The 10,118-nt window shown below is 35.6% G+C and overlaps 1 protein-coding gene across 1 annotated transcript in view; it reads left to right on the plus strand.

Moving 5' to 3' along the window:
* Positions 1 to 958: 958 nt before the first annotated feature.
* Positions 959 to 10,118, plus strand: part of LOC113231968 (tachykinin-like peptides receptor 99D) — a 433,234-nt gene continuing 424,074 nt past the window's right edge. The window contains exon 1 of the mRNA XM_026466563.1: positions 959 to 997. The gene's annotated coding sequence lies outside the window, so the exon portion shown is untranslated. The remainder of the gene's footprint in view (positions 998 to 10,118) is intronic.

Genomic DNA, 10,118 nt, shown 5'->3' on the forward strand with positions numbered 1-10,118 from the left:
TGTTAATGTTTTTAATTTTATATGTATCTATAAAATAGTAATTAATAGAAAATAAATATGAATGAATGTAACAGATGTAGCTTATTTACCTAATTCTTAAATATTATACATAGAGTAGAAAATTCCTCTCTCTGAAAACCCTAAAAGGTTAAAAATAAAATGCATGAAGTCGAAATAAAATATTTTTTTTCTTGCAAATTTTTCTTCTGAATACACTACAGCGGCAAAACAATTGCTAGAAAGGTATACAATAAAAATATACAACATCATTTCGAAATTTTAGAGCGAGGTATTGTCCATTCTGTGTGCATTTCTTTCTTGATGCTCGGGTAAATATGTTCAGTCTACTGTAATAAATGCTTATAACAACATTTTAAAAATCTTTACAATAAACGCCTTCGTTTAGGACCCTGCATAATAAAATGGGAACGTAAAGTTAAATTACTTGCATATTGGTTAACGAAAGCTTGTTTCTATAGGCCTATGTTAGAAGTTCGAGTCATACTCGCATCACGGCCAGTGTCTCTTTGGCGCTACGCTCGGTAACACGAATGCTCTACGGAACGCATTGGCTGTATCACGCGATCCCGTTGCTTTGAAAAACGCGAATAATTTTAATAAACGATTCGAAAAGTAAATTGCGATTCAAATTCAAAATGTGTGTTCGAAAATTGAAATGACAATTTAGTGGTTGTTATAAAACAAAAGTTCAACTTTTGAAATACTTTTAAAAGTGTAATAATTTTATTATTATTTTTTTAATAATAAATAAACAACAAATTATTTTTCAATTTAATAATTAATACAGTTTGGTGAGTGGTGTAAATACGTGCAAAGATTGTTTTAAAAGTTGTTTCATCGCCCTTAAAGTTTGGTTCTGTGTAGTAATATATTTTGTTTTTTTTTTTATTATGTTAAACAGTGAATGAGTGTAAAATAAAGACCAAACAACGGCTTCATCCCCCTCACTCGTTGGGATTTTCGCTTGTGAATAAAGGTAAATTAATTTTAACCCGTATTAATTGAAATTAAAGTTAATTTTCTTCTAGTATCTAAGAGCGAATGGTTAATTATTTTACTGGACTAAGTTGTTAATGAACTTACTTCAAGTTTGTTTCATTATAAAAATATTTTGATGTAGGAAATTAAGTTTTTCAGGCGTTTAAGCTAATTTTATTATAATATTATGCCAATTACCATATTTTTATTTTAATACAGTAAATGTATTATAATAATCACAACTGTCTTCATTTTAAAAATGCAATAATATGATTTTTTGCATCATTCTTCATTGCATCAAAACAAACACAAAATAAATATTAATTATTCAAAGCAAAAGAAATATCTTCATGTGATAAGCTCGCCTTTGTGCACTAACGTTTTAAATTCATTTGTTAAAATTGACAATTTTTAATTGTTGAACAGTAAAGTATTTATATGCATACATTAATTGTACCTACAGAAGGTGAACAAAGGTGAACTTATCTATAAAAGAAATCTCTTTCAGCCAGCTCAAGGCAGTGAGAGCAAAGGTTATAAACGAGCAATAACTTGCAAGAGTTAAGGAGGGAAATTATATTAATTGCCAGACAAAGAAAAAATACCACTATTTACGTAAGTATAATAAATACCTACGTAGATTATTATAACGTAGAATAGATAACGCACATTCTTACGTATGATTGTGAGGTGTGGACACTCATACTTAAAGAAGAAAACAAACTTCTGGTGGCTAAGAGAAAAGTTCTCAGGAAAATGTTAGGACCAGTTCAACGGGAGAACGGTAGATTGAGAGTCCGCATTAACGCTGACTTCGCTGGCCCGGCCACTTAGAAAGGACAGGCGAGGATCGGAACGTGAAGAGAGAAGACGTTAGTCGTTCCTGGAATCGCTGGAGCGATGCTGTGTGGACCTGCGCGAATTACAAACCATGAATTGGCGAGAAATAGCACATAACTGAAGAAAGTGTCATCACCTCGTTTCGGAAGCAGGGATACATTGTAGGTCGCTGAGCCAACGGAGTAGTACTGGTATAATAGATAACGTCAATATGCAAACGTATAATATATAACGTCATTATACAAACGTGAAATAGGAGATGAAAGTTTGTATGGGGAACCATACATTTGTCAAGTAAGTGATCTGAAGATTTATATTTATGCCTTTAGTAAGAAATCAACAATGTTTCAGCGTTTTTGACTAACTACCCCTCAAAAGAAAATAGGGGATGTGTAGGCTACTCTAATTACTTAACGCTTACATTACCGCTCAGTTTAGTAATGCTTACATTGAAGGGTAAAGGTGCTGCTGAAATTACAGACACATGGGACTTATTACTTGGTATTATAAAAAAATACGTATTCATATACAAATATACATGACGTAAAAGCAATAACATGATTCTAGAGAGAGTTCAGCAAGAAAATGCGATGTTTATTTTATTTAATAATAGTAATAATTGCGCAAGACAATCACATCAATTACCTGGTCTGAAAATAGGAAATGCCCTGTATTTGTTTTATAATATTAAGTGCCGGGACGAACAAGTCGTGCGCCTAATGGTAAGCGACACACCTGTCCATAACAGTTGCAGTGATACTCAGTGCTTTAAATCTCAAAGGTCTGAGAAGCGTCGCCACTGCGCCCGTCACCCTGAGACTTACGTTGAAAAGTTCCATGTGCCTGTAATTTCTTGGCGGTAGAAATAGGCAAGATGGCACTTCCCTTGACGAATTCTTTCACGAAGAGCTCTACTGCTGCTACTATTGTAGCTCCACTGCTCTACTGTTAGTACCAGTAGAATGTACTTCGGGGCAATATAGTGATAACTGCTGGGACACTGATATTTTGAATGACGTAGCGGTCGACTCCCAATTTAACAATTAGTGCTTTAAACTTTATTCGTTTTGACGCGTTCAGTGGCGCGTGACATGCAAACACAGCATGAAATTAAATATAACAAGGCTGTGATCGGTAGGTTATGTGGCAAACCTACCCTAAAAATGTATTTCGATACCTCCAACGAACACTATGACAACTTCCTTTTGGAGTTTTTATTTTTTTTACTTTATTATTTTTTTAAATTCGTTGTTTTTTTATTTTTCTTGAGTTTCGTTTTTTGTTTCTTTTTTTTTTTCACTAAATTCGAAGTAGTAGTGTTTATTGGAGGTATCGATCGTAAGTCACAAATAAGTGATAGAAATGCCCTGGTATGACACAGGTGCCAGTTCGAGTCCTGTTAGATCCTTTATCTTATAAATATAATGTTACTTTCATAAACATTTTCACTTCAGTATCAAAATAAATTATTGTTATTCATCGTCTAGCTAAATGTATTAACACGAAACATTATTTAGCAGTAAAGCACTTGTTTTGTAATGTGCGAAATGAAATTACGTTATTTTATTAATTAGCAGTAATTTCTTGGTGCTTGTACGTGACTAAATGTTGTATTAATTATTTAGACTTAAGAAATGATTCTACCTCAGTTCGAATTCAATTTTTTCCCGTACTAATACGGTTCATTTTGCTTGGGTCGAGTGTCAGGGACACTGGCTTTATTTGAGAATTTATTTTTAAACGAAATTAAGCCAAAAGTATATGAAATTAAAGCGTAAAGTAAACGTGTTCTATTTACTTCAATTGATTTAAAAAATCATTGATTTTATGTAAAGTACAGGTTTATTTGTAAAATTTCGAGGTAAGTTTGTGTTTTTTTCTATCATGAAAACTTTTAGGAATCGTGTTTTCACACTATATACGAATCAGTACGTATCCTTAATTTTACCTATATTTTTTTCCAAAGTGATTTATTCAACATTTTCACAGTTATACGGAAACCGAAAAAACTTAATATAAAAAATTTCTAACAGTCACGTAGAAAAAAATTCTTTGACCTCGTAACTCGATCAGTAGCTCTGTTGGAAGAACGACGAGACGGTATTCCGTGGTCGCAGGTTCGAGCCCTGTCGGGTCGAAGGATTTTTTGTCAGTTATTAAAACTATAGAGAGTGTTTTTTTTGTATGTATGTTACGCGATAACTCGGGTATTTGTGAACCGGGGCGAAAGGGGGGGAATTCCATAGTGGTCCCATTTCATTTTGAAGAAAATCATCCACGTCTAAGGGTGGCTGAACGCATGACGATTCATTTTTATAAATAGCGCCTAAATTTTACTTAAGGAGTAATTATTTTAATGGTTGAATTTGCTATTTCTCCAATTCAAGGCGTTTTTCTCTCAATATACTTTGAGTAGTGAGAACCGATTTTTATTATCTCCAGTGTCAAGTCCCGTATAGTGGCGAATTTAAGGATATTTCAATAAATAGATGTAATTTCACATACTTTTGAGGTCGGTTTTTTAGTACTCTGTACTGAGATGATTGATGATGATTATGTAATATGACTTTTCAATCAAAATACTTTTAATGTAAGTTTTAAACTTCGGACATGATTATAGGGGTTTAAATATGAAATTGCCGATTTATTTTACTGGCCACTTTAAATTAAAATTAAACCTGTATGGTGTCCGATTTCAGAGTGAAACGTTTTTCACACGAAAAGTAAAACATGCTTAACTTAAAAAACATGATATTTGATTGTTCGACTTTCAATTGTTTTTACATTCAGCTTTTAACGTGAAGACAGATACAGCGAAAATCTGAGTACCTAATTTTCGAATATGAATTTCCACATGGAGTTAACGTAGCAGAAACTGTCAATGCTGTATTTGGAGAGGATACGGCATACGCAAATACGGCAAACGCCGGCAATACGGCAAATTACGACTTGAAGAAAGAACCACGAGGAAGACCAGTCACAAATGTAAATAACGTTGAATTGAAGGTAATGATGGAAGCCGATCCGTATCAAACTACCACGAAACGTCATGGTTTAATGTTAGCATACCCACAATATGACATATGGCGTTTAAATAATGACGACGGAACTCGCAGCAAAACAGCTTCACCGTTATTGCTCTATGATAACGCAACACCTCACACTGCTTGAGAAACAGTTTTACTACTACAAGACCAGCAGATATAAATTATCCATCATCCTACATATTCGTCGGACCTCGCCCCGACCGACTACCATTTTTTCCCGCAATTTGATTTTTTTTTGTATGGAAATAAAATTCCCAGGAAGCAGTACAAAAATCCCTTCACACAGCTGTGGAGTCCAGGTCTCCAGAGTTCTATCGCAAAGGTTTAAATGACCTTCCGATTACATGGCAGAAATGTATAGACAACAAGGGAAAAAACTTTGATTAAACAAATGTATTTAATGAAACTATTTTTCCGGATTTAAATCGCGTATATTTGTTTTTTCAAACAAACCGACGTTTCGGGCCCTTTACAGGTCCCATGGTCACGGTTGACTGAGGTGGTACAGTCTTCAACCAGTTATGTCTAATATTGATGCAAACCACCCTATTTTTTCACTATAGTTACAATAGTTATTAGTTTGTTTGAAAAAACAAATATACGTGATTTAAATCCGGAAAAATAGTTTCATTCCTATGTATAACAATCGCGAAAACCTAAGAACTCGAAATGTATTTAATCTTAAAAAAAATTGTTTTAATTTTTCAGTGCGAAACGGCAATTTCATACTTTAACCCCTAATACTTACTTACTTACTCCGCTGGCTCAGCACCCCAAAATGTGTCCCGGCCTCCGAAACGAGATGATGCCACTTTCTTCGGTCCTGTGCAGTCAGTTCGGATAGGGGAACGGCCTGTAGTACAGCCAAGCTATGCTAGCCGGCTAGGTCCGATGGACTCGCTGATCAACGGCGGGTGTGGCCCTCCCGCATTTCTGGGGGTTGCGCGGTGGACTAACTCTCGTCCCACATAAAAATAGACTTGTTAAGAAACCGAAAAGAGATAAGAAATGATAATCTTAATAATTATATTATGCTCCAGAATCGTATTGTTAAAACCATTGACTTACAATTATATGGACGTCGGGTCCGCGCTAAAAAGTTCTTCGTTTGTTCGACTGACAGCGAAGCGAGCAAAATTAGACAGTACTGCGATGACATTACAATTTAAATTCAAGGTTTTAGGTTTGTCATATTCTTTGACATGTCACTACGTTTAAATTGGTTGACTTGGGAAATTTTTTTCGTGGTTTTTGTATTAGACCCGTCGTCCATTTATTTGTAAGTCAATGGTTAAAACGTATACAGTTCCCCATAAAAGAATCGTTTATCTTAGTTAAACGAAAGAAGATATCCATAACATTAATTATGGATATCTTCTTTCTTATTAATATTTTCTTATGTATATTTTTACGGGCATACAAAATATTTCAGTAAACGTACTGTGATGCCACAGTCATGGTACCAGCCTCCTTAAACTTTTCTCTGAGAGAAACCTGAGAATCTAAACGGTACACAGAACGAACCGCTCGTTTTTGCAATACAAATATGGTTTATATATCCGCCGCTTTATCCCACATGAGAATCCCGTAGTACATTATACTATGGAAGTAACTAACCTAGTCTAGCAGTAACAATATCGGTAAGCTCACGTATTCTGTGGACTGCGTATTGCAGCGGAGCTTAATCTGGGATTAAGCTACGCTGCATTCTAATACGTATGTGAAATTTTATAAATCTCCCTACATAAGCATAAATAGTTGTCGTCTAATTTCATTCATAGAATATCTACGAATTAAGGTTCAAATTGCGTAAAAACAAAGAATTACTTTTGTATTCAAAGATGTTTTTTCTACTAAAAAAAGGTATCATACCCTAGAGAAAAATTAAACAAATTGAACGGATATTACTCGCAGTCCAAAAATAAACTAAACGCTTTTAAATGTTTTTTTTTTTTCAATTTCAAGAAGAACAAGGTACAGGAAGCCACCTTTATTTATGGCCGTACGTTGTAATATGTTGTCACGCAGGTTTGCGCGTTGTGAGGGTAATGTCAAAGCCACCCTTTTCAGGGCGTTTTGTCAGACCTTCTATACGTGCAGCCTGTGGACAAATTACACTAAAGCGACGGTCAATGCCCTGCGTGTCCAATACAATAATGGTCTTAGGATGCTATTGGGGCTGCCACGATTTTGCAGCGCATCAGGTACGTTCGCGGACGCACGAATTGATAGCTTCAGCGCGATTATTCGGAAAAGAACTGCTTCCCTGATGCGTCGCGTGCGTGGCAGTTCCAATAGCCTAGTTCGGTTGATCTGGGAGAACCCTGTTAGTGAATTGTGGAAGCACTGGAACTCAGTCCACATGGGTTCCAGGGGTTTAATTTATAAGTTATTGTAATATTTCGCAAATTTAGTACTAACATAGGTTGTAAGAATTTTTTTTTGTAACTAACACTAATATGGACTATGTCTGAAATAAACTTTTTGAATTTGAATTTGAATTTGAATTTATTCCCTTTATTCGGGAAATATCCCTTTCGACTTTCTTTGTCGAGCGTTTCACAAATAACAGAGAGTAGGAATAAATTTGTTTGATGAAAATTAGACCTATTTGTTGTGTTTGAAGTTTCTTACGACTCGGTATCAACCTGCCAGATATTACCTAATTACCAATTTCTTCTCAATTTGGCAAAACGTAAAGTCGATTTCTCATTGGAGCGAAGCAGCCTTTCTGTTCACTCTTCTGTAAATATGCGCAAAAGTTTACAATTCAATATTTTCTCTATAGACTTATAATATGGACTTAACATTGACGATCTCAGCGGTCTAATGGTTTACGTTTTTTTTATAAATACTAAGAGACGGGACATACAAATAGCGCATCTGAAAGCAAGCGACACGCCTGTCCATAACAGTTGCAATACTACTCAAAGCTTTAAATAGCAAAGATCTGAGGGGCACTGCCGCTGCGCACCCTGAGACATAAGTTGACAAGCCCCATGTGCCTGTAATTTCACCAGCTCCCTAACCCTTCGACTCTGAAACGCTCGCACTACCGCTTGGCTTACGCCTAGTCCGCCGGTGATGGAAAGGGCAAGGCGGAATTAAATCGTGTAATTCCATCGCACACTCTTCATGATAGATCTACGGCGGTATTCAAGGCTCTGCAGCTTCGCCTCTACTAATTCCGAGTCAGCTATAAGGCTCTTGGCACGCTTGTCAATTGAATCCAAGGTGGCCAGTTGGTATGTAGCAGAGCCATCCCAAAGGTGGCAGCAGTACTCCATACACGACCGGACTTGTGCTTGATACAGCTGAAGCAACAGTCCCGGTGTGCAGTAACGCCTCACCCTGGAAAGGATGCCAAGCTTCCTGGCTGCATTTTTGGCCATGGATTCAATGTATCTGCCGAAGTTCAGATTGGACAATAGGTCCATTCCAAATAGCTGGAAACGGTCGGCTATCGGTATGGATGTATCACGAAAAGTTGGAGTCTATAGGGGGTTAGGGCAAAATAAAAGAAATAGATTTAGTTATTTTAAAGTTCAAATTATCTTTTTATTCATTTAATGCTCGAGACAACTTGAGAGCAATGTAACGAGAAAGTCTGTTTATAGAAAATTTTTTTGAACTGAAGAAGGTAAACAACACGATGTTACCATTATAGAAATATTAAAATGTGTTCTGATTCAACCTTAGTTCGATTAAAATTATTATCGATTTAGAGTTGTTTATTGTAGATTAATTTTTGTAACATAAAATATACTAAATTCAACAGAGTCAGCTCAAAGGGATTCCGTTTTGTGGAGAATAGACACACCTGCGTTTTGGTAGCGTTAAATTTGACAAGATTAGCATTGCCCCAATCGGGGACTGCCTGGAGTGTCAAATCTAAACGGCTAACCATGGACTCTCGACAAGACTGGATTTCCACTTTCCACTGACCCTTGCATTTTTCAAGCACCTATCTACAACTGTGCTGTCATCAGCATACGCAAAGGTACCTGGAATTAACATATCATTGATATGCAGCAGAAAGAGAGTTGCAGACAGTATGGAACCCTGAGGAACTCAATCACTCAATCGCCATATGTTCGGAAGAGTAGCCTTCTACCGCTCGAAGGGAACGTTCACTCAAGAAATCCGAGATCCAGTTGCAATGGTTAGTGGGAAGCCCATAACATGGAAGCTTGCTTAAAACGCTCACTAATAATAAAAAATAAAAAATATTCTATTATTATCGGCGGTATTACTTCAAAGCAAAATGCCGTATGACATTAAAATGTGAAAGTAGCTGAATTAAACCAATCTAGCGGTTTCGACGTCTAAAAGTTTCGTATTTCGTATATTTGTTTGATGAATAAAACCCTATTTACGTAAATAAAAATTTAATTTAATTATTTAACTTTTGGACTTCGTCCTGACCTGTAAAATTGTATTTTTAGGCTAGTTTGAAATTTAGCTGTCTATTGAGATTCGGACTATTCATTCCGTTCGTAAGTCGTGTAATTTGGGTGGATTTTACGAAAGCTTCACTCTCTTATCTATTAGCCCCACCAACTGTTGAACTTTGCACCGGTAGAAAAAAGAAGGAAAGCGTGGATTACGCAAGTTTGGTGTATAAGATACTAATTTCAAGTCGTGGAGGAGTAATTAAGGCGTAGTATTTAGTGAGGAGCGATTCAAAATATACCGCCTCGATACTCCAAAGTTACACAATGGAGCAATTTGTCTTTGTTTTAAAGTCCATACAGGACATAATGGATTGGAAAACTTATAGATTGTTCTTAATAGCAAAGTAAATTTATTTACAAGTCTTGTGAACAAGAAAACAATATGTTTTTCATCTCACTAGCTTATAAAGGCTTTCTTTCATATTAGAAATCTTTTGAAATTCGAATTTGACGATGAACTGTGGTCCACTTAATTTTTTCTTTCGATGAAAAACAAACATAATGACTCGTTCAACTACGGGCTTTGTAGTACATTATTTACGTAACATAAATCCCTTGGTATATTTTATTCTTTTATTGTTAACATTAAATTGACAACGATAACTAATTTTATTTATTTATTTATTTATTTATTCATGGAAAACCAACAGCTATAAACATTTAGTAAGAAACAGCAATAAAAACATAAAGCCAATTACAGGTTTTCACTTATAGCTACAAGTTAGTTAAACACGAGCATTGGACAATAAAACTAATAAATACAGCAATCCCATACGTG

This window comes from Hyposmocoma kahamanoa, unplaced genomic scaffold (genome assembly GCF_003589595.1).
Source record: "Hyposmocoma kahamanoa isolate Upper Pololo Valley unplaced genomic scaffold, ASM358959v1 66, whole genome shotgun sequence".
NCBI classification, from domain to species: domain Eukaryota; kingdom Metazoa; phylum Arthropoda; class Insecta; order Lepidoptera; family Cosmopterigidae; genus Hyposmocoma; species Hyposmocoma kahamanoa.